Source organism: Miscanthus floridulus, chromosome 11 (genome assembly GCF_019320115.1).
Source record: "Miscanthus floridulus cultivar M001 chromosome 11, ASM1932011v1, whole genome shotgun sequence".
In the NCBI taxonomy this organism is placed as follows: domain Eukaryota; kingdom Viridiplantae; phylum Streptophyta; class Magnoliopsida; order Poales; family Poaceae; genus Miscanthus; species Miscanthus floridulus.
The window spans coordinates 54,890,275-54,903,524 of record NC_089590.1 but is presented as its reverse complement, the minus strand read 5'-3'; positions in this window follow the sequence as shown (position 1 = coordinate 54,903,524).

The window sequence follows — 13,250 nt, the reverse complement described above, 5'->3', positions numbered from 1 at the left end:
TTTTAGACGTATGTTGCAAGTGTTTAATATGGATGTTATATGTTGCAGTGGTTATATACATATGTTGCAAACGTTTGTTTCAATTATTTCACCTGGTTTCAGTATGTTGTAGCAGGTGCTGCTCCCCACGCGCTCTGACTCACGGGCACGCACGCGCTGCATGCACCCATCCAATGCTGCCTATCTATGTCATGCGGGCCAACTCCAATAGTCGGACGTGCACGCAACGGGCGGTCAGTGCCCAAATGGACGAGCACTCCATGTTCAAAAGTGCACGTGCGTATGTAGAGCGCCAGAGCAGGCCAGCACCGAATTGACGCAGAACCAGGCACCCCGTGCAGCACCAGGCTTGGTCTCCTACGATGGAGCATGCAGTCGGGGTCAACATAGGTACACGCGTTGTGTTCCCACCCTATCTCTTGCATGCAGCTGGACAGGCCCCATGCAAATGCTCCCCCATGCAGGCGTAACAGTAGCACGCGTGGACCAGCAGCAGCAGGCGTGGGCACGCGAAGCACGCTCGAGACGCAGCAGCATCACGCTCGAGGTACAGCAAGCCAGCAAGCACAGCAGCACGCATAGACCAAGCAGCAGCAAGTGCGGGGCGCAAAGCACGCGGGTGCGCAGCATTCGGACGCGCGTGTGCGTCCGGACATTCGGGTGCTAGCATGGCCCTAAGTTCCCTACAGAAGGAGGTTTTCACGATATAGTTATCGATGGAGGCTAGAATGATAGATGACGAGTAAAGTAGTAAGAGCATCTCCAATAGTGCTATACAAATCAGACCCCCTACTTCTTGATTTGTGTAGTCACCTATTTTAATACTATCCATTTTTTGTTATTTGTTCTAGCAATGCTACCCAAATCAGACTACCCAAATTCATTCTAGGAGAGAATGACATGTGGGCCCATATGTCATCCTCTGTCTTCTCTCCACCACAGATCAGCGTCGGCAAGGGTCGTCTTGTCGGGGTGTGGCCAGAGGAGGTTTCACGGGGAGGGGAGTCACCTGAGAGCGGGATGCTGTAGATTTGGCCAGCATGGAGGTCGCTACTGTTGCATGCTGCCTGCATGAAGGTGCTCGCGCTGCCTAGGGAAGTCACCGGAGGGGGAGAGGCAGACGGTGAGGAAGTCATGCCAAGAAAGTCCATGTTAGGGAAGTTGCGGTCGCCGCACTGGGCTGGCCGCGTCTACCATGCTGGGGCACGCTGCCGCGTCAGGGCAGCCCTTGCTAGGGGAAGAGAAGGCAGCGGGCAGAGGAAGACGTTGAGAGAAGTCATGGTTGAAGGAAAAAATTTGGGTAGCGAAGAGTAGGGGGCAATATGAATGGGTAGTGGGTGAGAAAAATAGGAGGCCAATAAATCTAGGTGTCTACTGGAGTTGTTTTTTTAGCCTCCAGTATCGCTCAAGAGAGAAAGCTATAGTTAGTGTTGTCCACTCTATAGTGGCTAGGCTAGTAGTGGGAGATAAAGTTAGAGCAAGAGCTCTCCTCGGAGTCTAAAAAAAGTCTTTTAAGTCTCATGTAGCTCTTTTGTATCTTTCCTCTTTTGTACACTTGCTCTATTTGGAATATAACTTTTACTTTACTCAAGTACTTTATTCGAGATTACTTACTTAGTTAAGTGTGCTTTGGAGCTTTGTTCTAAGCTTGGTAGATTAGTTAACTACTTTGTTTAGAGTGGTTTTTACCTTACATGGGTTCCACCGTTTGGTTAGGGTGCTTTGATCTCATTTCATCGGAGCTAGATCGAAGTATTGAGTTCATAGATTAAGCATGGTGCGTAGGCTATAACTTGCCTGTGGATATGGCTAGGCCTCTAGATAATTAGTGGCAGGTGGTAGGTGGTGATAGCCCTATCCATCCTCTGCATTATTCCACCACGATAGTGATCATTTACCTTCACCTTATCGTTAATTCCTTAAAGCAACGCGCGCCCGTCATGTACCCCCGACTAAGGTTATGCAACTGCTTGAGAACTTTATCATAAGGAATCATATTTATCAATCATCTTAGCCATATGCTTTTCTTTAGGAAATTATAAATACCACACTTGAAATACTCCCAAGCGAAGTTTTACTTTGAAATTTTTTATGTGCGTGCGGAAATATCCAATAGACATAAGAAATATCAACAACAAGCAACACTCTCACATCCGTTTCCTCCTCCACCCTAGAATGCAGCTTCTTTAGGCCACTCACCTCCAATGTAGGGTCGAGATGGTGGACTAGAGGGGGAGTGAATAGTCATTTCTAAATTTAATCGCACTGGCTAACCGAAACAAAAGCGGAATTAAAACTATTGGTCTAGCTAAGACTACATCCCTCTATCTAAGTTCACAAGTATCTTACAGAGATCCTAAATAGGCAACAAAGGTGCCGGGCTAGCTAGAGCTCACCTAATTAATTCTAGTAGCAAGGTCACACAAACCTACGCAACTAGTACTTTGGCAACCGGAAGAGCTCCTACACAAAATAGTGAAGCAAAAGCACAGAGCTCCTAAGCTCACTAGCAATGCTCAATAACAAGGCTACATAAGCTAAATTAGAGAGCGCAAAATTACTTAGCTACACAAACTAAGCTTGCAACTAACAAGGCTACTAAAGCCAAATTAGTTACGCAAGAGAGCTACTTCTATGCTACACAAGCAAGAAGGTAACTAGAAGCTACACAAGCTAACTAATTACAAGAGCAACTATACAAGCACAATATATATGAAAGTAAATACAAGCTTGTGTAACAAGGATGCAAACCAATGGGAAGACAAGGATGACATGGTAATTTTTATCTCAAGGTTCATGTGCGTGCCAACACGCTAGTCCTCATTGGGTCGACCATTTATTTAGTGGTTCGATGGCTAATTAGCACCACACCAAGCCCAAACATTGGGTGCTGCAAGAACCCCACGGACCAAGTGAGGGTAGCTCAATGACACGCTCAACTAGAGTTGCTCTTCATGGCTCCCGCGGGACGAGCACAACACCCCCTCATAATCACTTCTCCGGAGCACCACACAATCTTCTTTTTGCGTGCTTCTATGAAGACCACCACCAAGCCATCTAGGATGTGGCAACCTCCAAGAGTAACAAGCACTATCGGCTTGCAACTCGATCACCTAGTGCCACTCGTTGTAATCTCACAATGCAACGCACTAGAATCACTCACTCGCAATGGATACACACTTTTTGCAAGCACAAGTGAGTTAGAGGCTTCTCAAACCAAGCACACACAAGGGCAACACATCCCCAAGGTGCTCAACCTCACCCAAGTCTGAGCTCCACCTCTATTAATAGCCCCTAAGCCAAATAGAGCTGTTGGAGCCTTAGAACACATTTCTGCGCGGTCACTAGATAGCAACATACAAGCACTAGACATAGGGTGGTGGTGCCCAACGGTTAAATTACAATGGCTATTTCAAACTAGCCGTTGGGACCCTGGCACCAGACATAGGTGGCGATGCACCGCCCTAGGGGTGGCGGTGCACTAACGAGTCTCCCTCCTCTCTGGAAAAAAGGGGTGGTGCCACACCGCCATGGTCACCAAGCAGTACGGTGACCAAAACTTGCTTCAAATTAATTTCCACCACCTTAATCCTATAGATAATTTCATTAGCTTTCTGAAAAGTCCTAGATCATCAAAATCAGAGTTTGAAGCTAAGAGTTATGCCCAAAATACGAAAGGGTGGTGCTGCTGAAATGGTCACGTTGCAGGGGGTGGCGGTGCACCGTGCAAGGGGTGGCGGTGCACACAGGAAAGGGCGGTGCCACCCCTAGGAAGGGCTATGCATTGGGTACAAGTTTGGTTACGTTTTCCGACCCTCGGACAACCCAAACTTCCTCTTTCTTCTCCTTTTCTTCTCCAACTTCACCAAGTTGATCCAAATCAACTCCAACAACTTCTCCTTTACAAATGTGCCAACACCACCAAGTGAACAATATCATGTGTAAGTGTGTTAACATCATGAACAACATCATGTGCAAGTGTGTTAACATCATGTGTAAGTGTGTTAGCATTTTCACAATTATTTTCCTAAGCTTCGAAGTCCGGGTTGAACCCTTTCTAAGCTTCTTCACACGCATTTAGTGGTTATATTATCAAGGTTGTACTTGTCACTTGTTGGAAATCCAATATAGATCAAGTACTTGGGTTCACTAGCTCATGAACAAACTCATACACTACCACTAGATCCAACTAATCATTCAAGCAATAGTGGTAGGCTATGAATTTTAAATTTTCATTTGTTATGCATGATCCTAATAGGCATGTACTATATGCACTAACCGCATACTAGTAAGAGATGAAATGATCATGCACATTACAATGATACCTTTGCTACTTTGGAGTAGAGGATAGTCATTAGTTTCCAATTTCGCTCCAAAATAGCAATGTGAAGTCCAATTTATAGCTTGGTAAAGACCAATTATCAATATAGAAATCCATTCTTCACCCATATGAGATGACAACCACTAATGATCAAGTGCACTATCTTGTTGTGGTTGGCTTGCTTCATCTTTTGATCAATGCTTGCATGAGAGCACCAAATGTGAGAATACCACTTGAATTCCAATGTCTTGCTCTCTTTTGGGTGTTGCTTGCTTGCTAGATCTATCCTTTGGATTTCTTCAACTAAGCATCTCAAATGTCCCTTAGATCATCACTTCCATGTTAGCCTTCCAAGTACCACACTTGGTTGACCTACAAAAGATGGCAAGCCCCTACACATAGGGAGAAGTGATCTCTCTCCAAAGAAACATTCTTGATACTCACTTGAAATAACTTGATTGATTGATCAAAGTGATAGACTTAACTTGATGTGTAACTTTGAATCCTTCTTTAAGTCTTTCTCTTTTACTTGTTTAAGTCCTTTTCTTTCTACCAAATGATTTCTAATTGTCACTAGAACTTAAACCTCATCTTCATCTTGAGCTTTATCTTGATCTTCCAATTTGAGTACCAAATGTGTGCAAAAAACACTCCACAATTAAATGGCCTTGTACTTATCAACTTGTCATGCTTTAAGCTTAATCTAAAACAAATTTAGGTACCTCAAACACTTATAAACATGTTTCCAACTTGAGAACCTTTCAATCAAAGTGACTCTTGATTTATCCGATAATTGTCACTTTTCTGGTAGATTCTGTACCCTTCATTAAATAATCCATCTCCCAATATACAAATCCAATTACCACGAAATTTGTTGGAGTTGTGCTTCACTAAGTTATATAGCAGGCATAAAAATTTGAACTTCATTTGACTTCTAGATTGCTACCATATTTCACATCTTCCAACACTGCTACATGCTAAAAACTGTTGTACTATAGCTGACAAGATTCACTCTAAAACCGAAGTAATTCTTATCCAATTCTCATGAAATTCATACATCTATTAATACCATAAGTCTAGAGCATGCATACCAAATTTCAAGCCATTACAACTAGATTTGATCACTTAAACTCAGACTTGATCTTAACTAGCTTAGATTTTCAATAAATGACATATTTCAACACATTGAGCTATCCTTCATCAAATGTGAATCAAACTTGAAATCAACTTGTTTGAATAATTTCATAAGACATATATCCATTGAATCCACTTATTAGAAGTCATATTTATGAACTTATCCAACTCAAATCAATCCAAACTTGATTACTAATCAATTAATCCATTCAATCATCTCATAGCAAGCCACAAATACATATGTATCCAATTCAATCAACTCATATGCACCCAAATAAATGAGATCAACTAGAGGTATACCTTGGTTAGCTCATGATCATCCAATTAGTAAGCTTCAACTCATATATATGCAAGCCACCAAATATATCCAATAAATCACCACTCCTTGAATTATAGCACTTGTATGTTGTAGCACTTGGACTTCACTCAATTTTCATTTGGCATTGGATTTGGATGTGTATTAAGCTTCATAACTTGATTCAACACATGATGAACAATGAGAAATCCATTGAATCAAGCCTCCAATGCCATGGTACCTACAAACAATCATCCACTTTTTGATGGTACCCAAATTTGTTTAGGTTCTCTCAAGTTAGGTGCAACATACTTAGGCATAGCCTTAGTATGAATAGCGGGGTATTTTGCAATTGCAACCAATGAGGTATCATTGCCATCCTTCCTAAGCATATAATCATCATAAAATGAAATAGGCTTAGGAGAGTTACCTATGGGACATGAATGTGCTATGTGTCCCCTTTTTCGGCAAGAGTAGCACTTTCTCTTTAATTGAGACTTATCTTCCTTGCTCATGTGGTGCTTCTCATTGCCTTGCTTATTCTTATTTGCTTGATCCTTCTTCTCAAGCTTATTTGGACAACCCGAAGCTAGGTGGCCCAATATGTCATAACTATGGCACTTGATGTGAGCAATCATCTTCATCTTTTCTTCTTTGTTCTTGCTCACTTTCTTTACGTCTTGATTCATCCTTGGACGCATTGCTCTTTCTCTTGCTTTTTCACCCCTTCTTGTTTTCTTCCTCTTTATCATCAAATCACCACCATGGTTGATCTTGATTTGAACTTGAGGCTTCTCTTCTTGCTCAACTTGTGGCTTTGATTGAGGCTCTTCTTGTTGCTCTATCACTTGCTTGGTTGGGCACATAGAGGTGAGGTGACCCCATGTGCGGCACTTAAAGCACATGACATGCTTGAGCCTCTCTTCTTCTTTCTTCAACTTGAGCTTCTCTATGTTTGGGCATTGATCATGAAGATAACCCACCTCATGGAATCGGTAGCACATGAAATGATAGAGCTTCTCTCGTGCTTCCTTCTTCATCTTATTTTCTCTTTTTCTTTCGCCCTTTGTCATCTTCTTGTTGAATCCAAGGCCACACTTGTCACCATAGTTTCTTTGAGTCTTCAATATGTGCTCAAAGGTGACTTTTAAATCATAACACCTCTCTAACTTGTTGCTCAATTTCTTCACTTATCTTTTGAGCTCATTGTTCTCTTTCTAAAGGTCAAGACATAAAAGTATAACAAGCATCTATATGTGAAGAACATGGCATATCTAATAAATCATCACAAGAGGTGGATACATGCTTCTTTCCTACATCACAAGAGTTAGTCACATGTTGCATTTGATCACTTGACTCATGTGAAGAGCTCTCATTATTTTTAATTTTCTTGGAAAACACTTTAATGAGAGAAGCATGTTGTTCTAATAATTCTTAATGAGACACAAGAAGCTTCTCATGAGTCAATTTTAGCTCATCATATGAAGATTTAAGAGCATCAAGTAAGTGCTTATGTTCTTCACATGAATTATTCAGAAATGAGTTTTCATTTTTCCAATTTCATTGTTTTAGCTTTCTTATTTTCTAAAGACATGGTCATGCTAGCAAGTCTACTAACAAGCTCATCACATGAATCAACATGATCAACCACATTAGCATTAGATACCTTGGTGTCACCTTGTGACATGAAGCAATGTGGTGTAGTGGATAGGCTTGTAGTAGCATCACAATCATGGCCCAAGCATGAACCATCATCACCAAGTGTGCTAGAGGTAGAATCATCATTTGCATCACTTGGGGCATCGCTATCTATCTTGTCAAGTGAACTTGTGGTAGATCGATCATCATCATCATAATCATTTGACCATGAGGTGGAGCAATCTTCCACAATCACCAAATTATGGTCATGCTTGACACACTCATGTGCCTCCTCCTTGGGCTCATTATCATCATCATCGGAGACCCTCCCATATATCAAATTGAGGTACAACCAAATATCATGGGCGGTCTTCATATACATGATCTTCCCAAATATCTTATCACTCAAAGATTGATAAAATATGTTAATAGCTTGGCAATCGAGATGTAGTCATTTCTTTTACGCTTGAGTTGCATTCTTTTCATTCAACACATGAGAAAAGCCCACATCTACAATCCACCACATTTGAGGAGAAATAAACTTAAAATTGCATGCCATCCAATTTTTCCACTGTTGTAAGGTCAAGATGATGGACTAGAGGGGGGGGGGGTGAATAGTCCTTTCTAAAATTAATCGCGTCGGCTAACCGAAACAAGTGCGGAATTAAAACTATCGATCTAGCCAAGACTACACCCATCTATCTATGTTCTCTAGCACCTTCCAAAGATACTAATTAAGCAACAAAGGTGCCGAGCTAGCTAGAGCTCACCTAACCAATTCTAGAAGCAAGGTCACACAAACCTATGCCACTAGTACTTCAAGCAACAAGGGAGCTCCTACACATGCTAGTAAGCAAAAGCACAAAACCACCTAATGCTCACTAACAATGCTCAATAACAAGACAACCAATGCCAAATTAGAGAGCGCAATTACTTAGCTATACAAACTAAGCAATGTGACCAACAAGGTTACACAAACCAAATTAGCCACGCAAGAGTGCTACTTCTATGCTACACAAGCAAGAAGGTAACTAGTAAGCTACACAAGCTAACTAATTACAAGAGCAACTATACAAGCACAATGTACACGAAATGTAAATACAAGCTTGTGAAAGGGGATTGCAAACCAACAGGAAAAACAAGGTTGACACGGTGATTTCCTCCCGAGGTTCACGTGCTTGTCAACACGCTATGTCCCCGTTGTGTCGACTGCTCACTTAGTGGTTCGGCAGCTAATTGGTATCACCGCCAAGCCCGCACGTCGGGCACCGCAAGAACCTACCCCAAAAGTGAGGGTAGCTCAATGACACGCTTTATTAGAGTTGCTCTTCGCGGCTTCCATGGGGCGAGCACAATGCCCCTCACAAAACTCTTCTCCGGAGCTCCGCACAAGCTTCTTGCGGGCTTCAATAGAGACCACCACCAAGCTGTCTAGGAGGTGGTAACCTCTAAGAGTAACAAGCACCACCGGCTTGCAAACTCGATCACCTAGTGCCACTCGATGCAACCTCATGATGCAATCGCACTAGAATCGCTCACTCACATAATAGGATGATCACTATCAAGCATATGTGAGATGGAGGGCTCCTAAACACTCACAAGCATGGACACTAAGTCCCCCAAGGTGCTTCACTCTAGCCATGGCTAAGACCACCTTCGATTTATAGCCCCATAGGCTAAACTAGCCGTTACCCCTTCACTAGGCAAAACTCAGGACGACTGGACGCTCCTGTAAGATTGACCAGACATAGGACCCTAGTGTCCGGTCACACAATGCACGCCATGTGTCCCCTGCTTCAAACGCTAATAGCCCAATCTCAATGGTCATCAGTACATTAAGTTGTGACCGGACACGCTGCTTGAAAGTGACCGGACATAGGACCCCAGCGTCTGGTCATTTTCAGTAAGGTTCCACTCACGATCGGACGCGTCCGGTCACCACTGACCGGACTCACCCAGCGTCCGGTCACTCATCATCTCCTCTATGTGCCGCCATGTTAGCATATGTCTACACTGACCGGACGCAGGCCTAGAGCATCCGGTCACTCTTCGCGCCAGCGTCCGATCACAAGACCGAGACCGCATGCTCACTGCTGCTACTGACCGGACGTAGGACCCCAGTGTTTGGTCATTGCGTGACCAATGTCCAGTGCACTATGTGAAATCCTATCGTTTCTATACAGGGCGTCGGTGGAGTTTTGAACTTGTCTCACCTCTGTTCCATCACCGAGTTGATCCACATCAACTCTAGCTTCATCTCCTTTATAAATGTGCCAACACCACCAAGGATTAGCCACTCAACTTGCCACGCCACTTAATCCTAGCGACGATGCAAAGTTAGATCACTCGAGTGGCACTAGATGACCGATATGCAAATAAGTTTGCCCCTCTTGATAGTACGGCCATCTATCCTAAACCTGGTCATAAACTTCTCTACACACCTATGACCGGTGAAATGAAATGCCCTTGGTTATACCTTTCCCTTGTGCATTCCATTTTGTCTCCTCCAATGTTGATGCAACACATGCACCAACATGATCAATAATGATATGATCCACTTCATATCATCACGTGATCATATTGGTTCATTGATCTTGACTTCACTTGCTTTTCACCATTGCCTTCGTCCATCGGCGCCAAGTCTTGCTTAAGCTTCACCGCCACGCGGTCCATCGCTTCAAAGCCTCCAACTTGCCCTTCACGCTTGCAACCGGTCCATCAAGCCAAGTCATGTCTTGATCTTCTCCACCTTGATCACATGACTAAATGTCATGTCTCATTTGCAATGAGCTCCTTCATCATCACATGTGTGAGCTTTGCAACATCTCCAAGCTATTTTCACCTTCATGGCATATGTTGCTCATACACATGTACCTGTTAGACTAATCACCTATGTATCTCACATAAACACAATTAGTCCACCTAGGTTGTCACTCAATTACCAAAACCATATAAAGACCTTTCAATCTCCCTCTTTTTGGTAATTGATGTCAATTCTATAAAAATATGGAAATTAAGTTCTTTTGGATTCATGTTGCTTGCCCAAGCAATTTTACCATGTGTAAATGATTTTGGACAAGTAACACAAACCCAAAACGGTAGTATTAGCTCCCCCTACATATGTGCTAGAGTGTTTGGTTTGAAGCTCGCACATATGCATAGATTGTAATTGTGGAAGAGTAATTACTATCAAATGATGCTAAGGTATATAGAGTAAACCTTTGAAGCATGATACCAATCAGAGTTGCACCTTTAAGTTCATCCTTAGCACTATGGTTAGCTAGATATCACTTAGAAATAAAATCACTAGATACCTCATGAGATCAACATTAAAACCAAGGTACTAGCATTACTTGAAAAGCATACCAAGTGTCTAGCTATCATCCTATGAATGCTAGTTTTCATTTCATCAATTAAATTCTACAACTAGCATACCTCACACAAGCATGCATATTGAAATTTAAAAACTTATGCAATGCAAGCAAGCACATGAATATGCACATATGAAATGCAATCAATCAAAGTTCATGAGCTTGCTCCCCCTACTTGTGTGCTTCTCTTGTCCAAGAATTTTGATCCATCTTTTTTCTTCAATGTTGCTCCCTCTTTGTCCATGTCCATGTCCAACCTCTATTTCTTTGTTTCAATCTCTCCCAAAGCTTTTATATCTTATCTCTCCCCCTTGTACAATCTCAATCTCAAAGCTTTTATATCTTTGTACAATCTCTCCCCCTTTGTCATCAATTTTCATAAAAGTTGTGCTTCTCATTAATGCAAAGGTATGCATTTAGGGTAGATGGTTGAGACTTGAATCTTGCATTTTTTATGGACATCACTTGATTGTTGGAATGACACCACTTGTAGATACCACTTGTAACTTGTACCACTTGTATCTTGTGTAGGGCTTCTTGAGATACCACACATAGGATCTTTGATCTTGATATCAATTTGTAGGACACCTCCCCCTATGTGATAGCATGGGTTGTCCATTTGATACACTTGAGCTCTTGTAGGTGAGGGATGTATTCTTCATTTGATGATCACTTAAAGTTGAGGATCACTTGTGGAACCATCATCTTGCATGATTGATACCATGTGTAGATGTGATACCACTTGAAAGAATTTTCTAGTATGGAACCACTTGTTGGATTTATCAATAAAAATCATTTCTTGAATATTTGCTATCTTCATGAGTACCACTTATAGAATATCACTTGTGAGTTGATCTAGACATCACTTGTAGATTCTTGATGAAATACTTGAGTCTAGATACCACTTGTAACAAACAAACTAGATATCCATTTGCATTGTTATCTTGTGCTTATACTCTTATCACTATCATGAGCTTCTATGGTTGACTTGAACTAAATTGATTTGCCTAAGCTTCCAAGTCCGGTTTGAACCAATGACAAGCTTCTTCACACCTCTTGCAAGGGTTATCTTGCCAATGTTGTACTTGTCACTTGTTAGCAATCCAAATTGAGTCAAGTACTTGGGTTCACTAGCTCATGAACAAATTCATATACTAACCCCTAGATCAACTAATTATTCAAGCAATAGTGGTAGGCTATGAATTTAAACATTTCATTTGTTATGCATGATCCTATGAAGTATCAACTATATGCACTAACCACATACTAGTAAGGGATGAAATGATCATGCACATTACAATGATACCTTTGCTATGTTGGAGTAGAGGATAGTCACATAGATTCTAATTCATTACTCCAATAGCAATGTGAAGTCCAATTATAAGCTTGGTGAAGACCAATAGACACCATTTTGAATTCCACTCTTCACCCATATGAATTGAATACCACTTATGATCAAGTGCACTTTCTTGTTGTAGTTGGCTTGCTTCATCTTTTGATATTTGCTTACATTAGAGAATTATTTGGAATACCACTTGAAATTTCATGACTAGCTCTCTTTTGGGTGTTGCTTACTTTTCTTGACCAATCCTTTTGATTGCTTCAACTAAGCATCTCAAATGTCCCTTGGATCACCACTTCCATATTAGCCTTCCAAGTACCATACTTGATTTACCTATACATAGGCGGTAAGCCCCTACACTAGGGAGAAGTGATCTCTTTCCAAAGAACCATTCTTGATACTCACTTGAAATAGCTTGATTGATTGATCCAAGTGATGGACTTAACTTGATGAGTAACCTTGATTCCTTCTTTAAGTCATTTTCTTTCTACTTGTTTAAGTCCTTTTCTTTCTACCAAATGATCTCCAATCATATCTAGAACTTAAACTTTATCTTCAACTTGAGTTTGATCTTCATCTTCATCTTAAGTACCAAAAGTGTGCAAAGTACACTCCACAATCAAATGACCTTGTACTCTTTGCTTGTCATGCTTCTAGATTATCTCCAAACCAAACTCAGGTGCCTCAATTACTTATAAACATGTTTTCAACTTGAGAACCTTTCAATCAAAGTGACTCTAGATCAATCCAACATTTGTCACTTTTCTGGCAGATTTTGTACTCTTTAAAGAAAAATGCATATCTCCCAAAGTATAAATCCAAATGCCACGAAATTTGGTGAAGATGTGCATCACAAAGTTACATAGCAGCTATAAAAATGTGAGCTTCATTTCACTTCTAGATTGCTACCAAATTTCAATTCTTTCACCACTGCTACATGCTAAAAACTGTTACACTATAGCTGACAAGATCTACTCCAAAACCGAAGCATCTCTTATCCAATTTTCATGAAATATGTATAGCATCATATACCAAAAGTCTAGAGCATGTACACCAATTTTTATGCCAATCCAATAAGTTTGGTCACTCAAACATGGCTAAGATCATAGCTAGCTCAGATTTTACAATATAAGACATATTTCAACAATT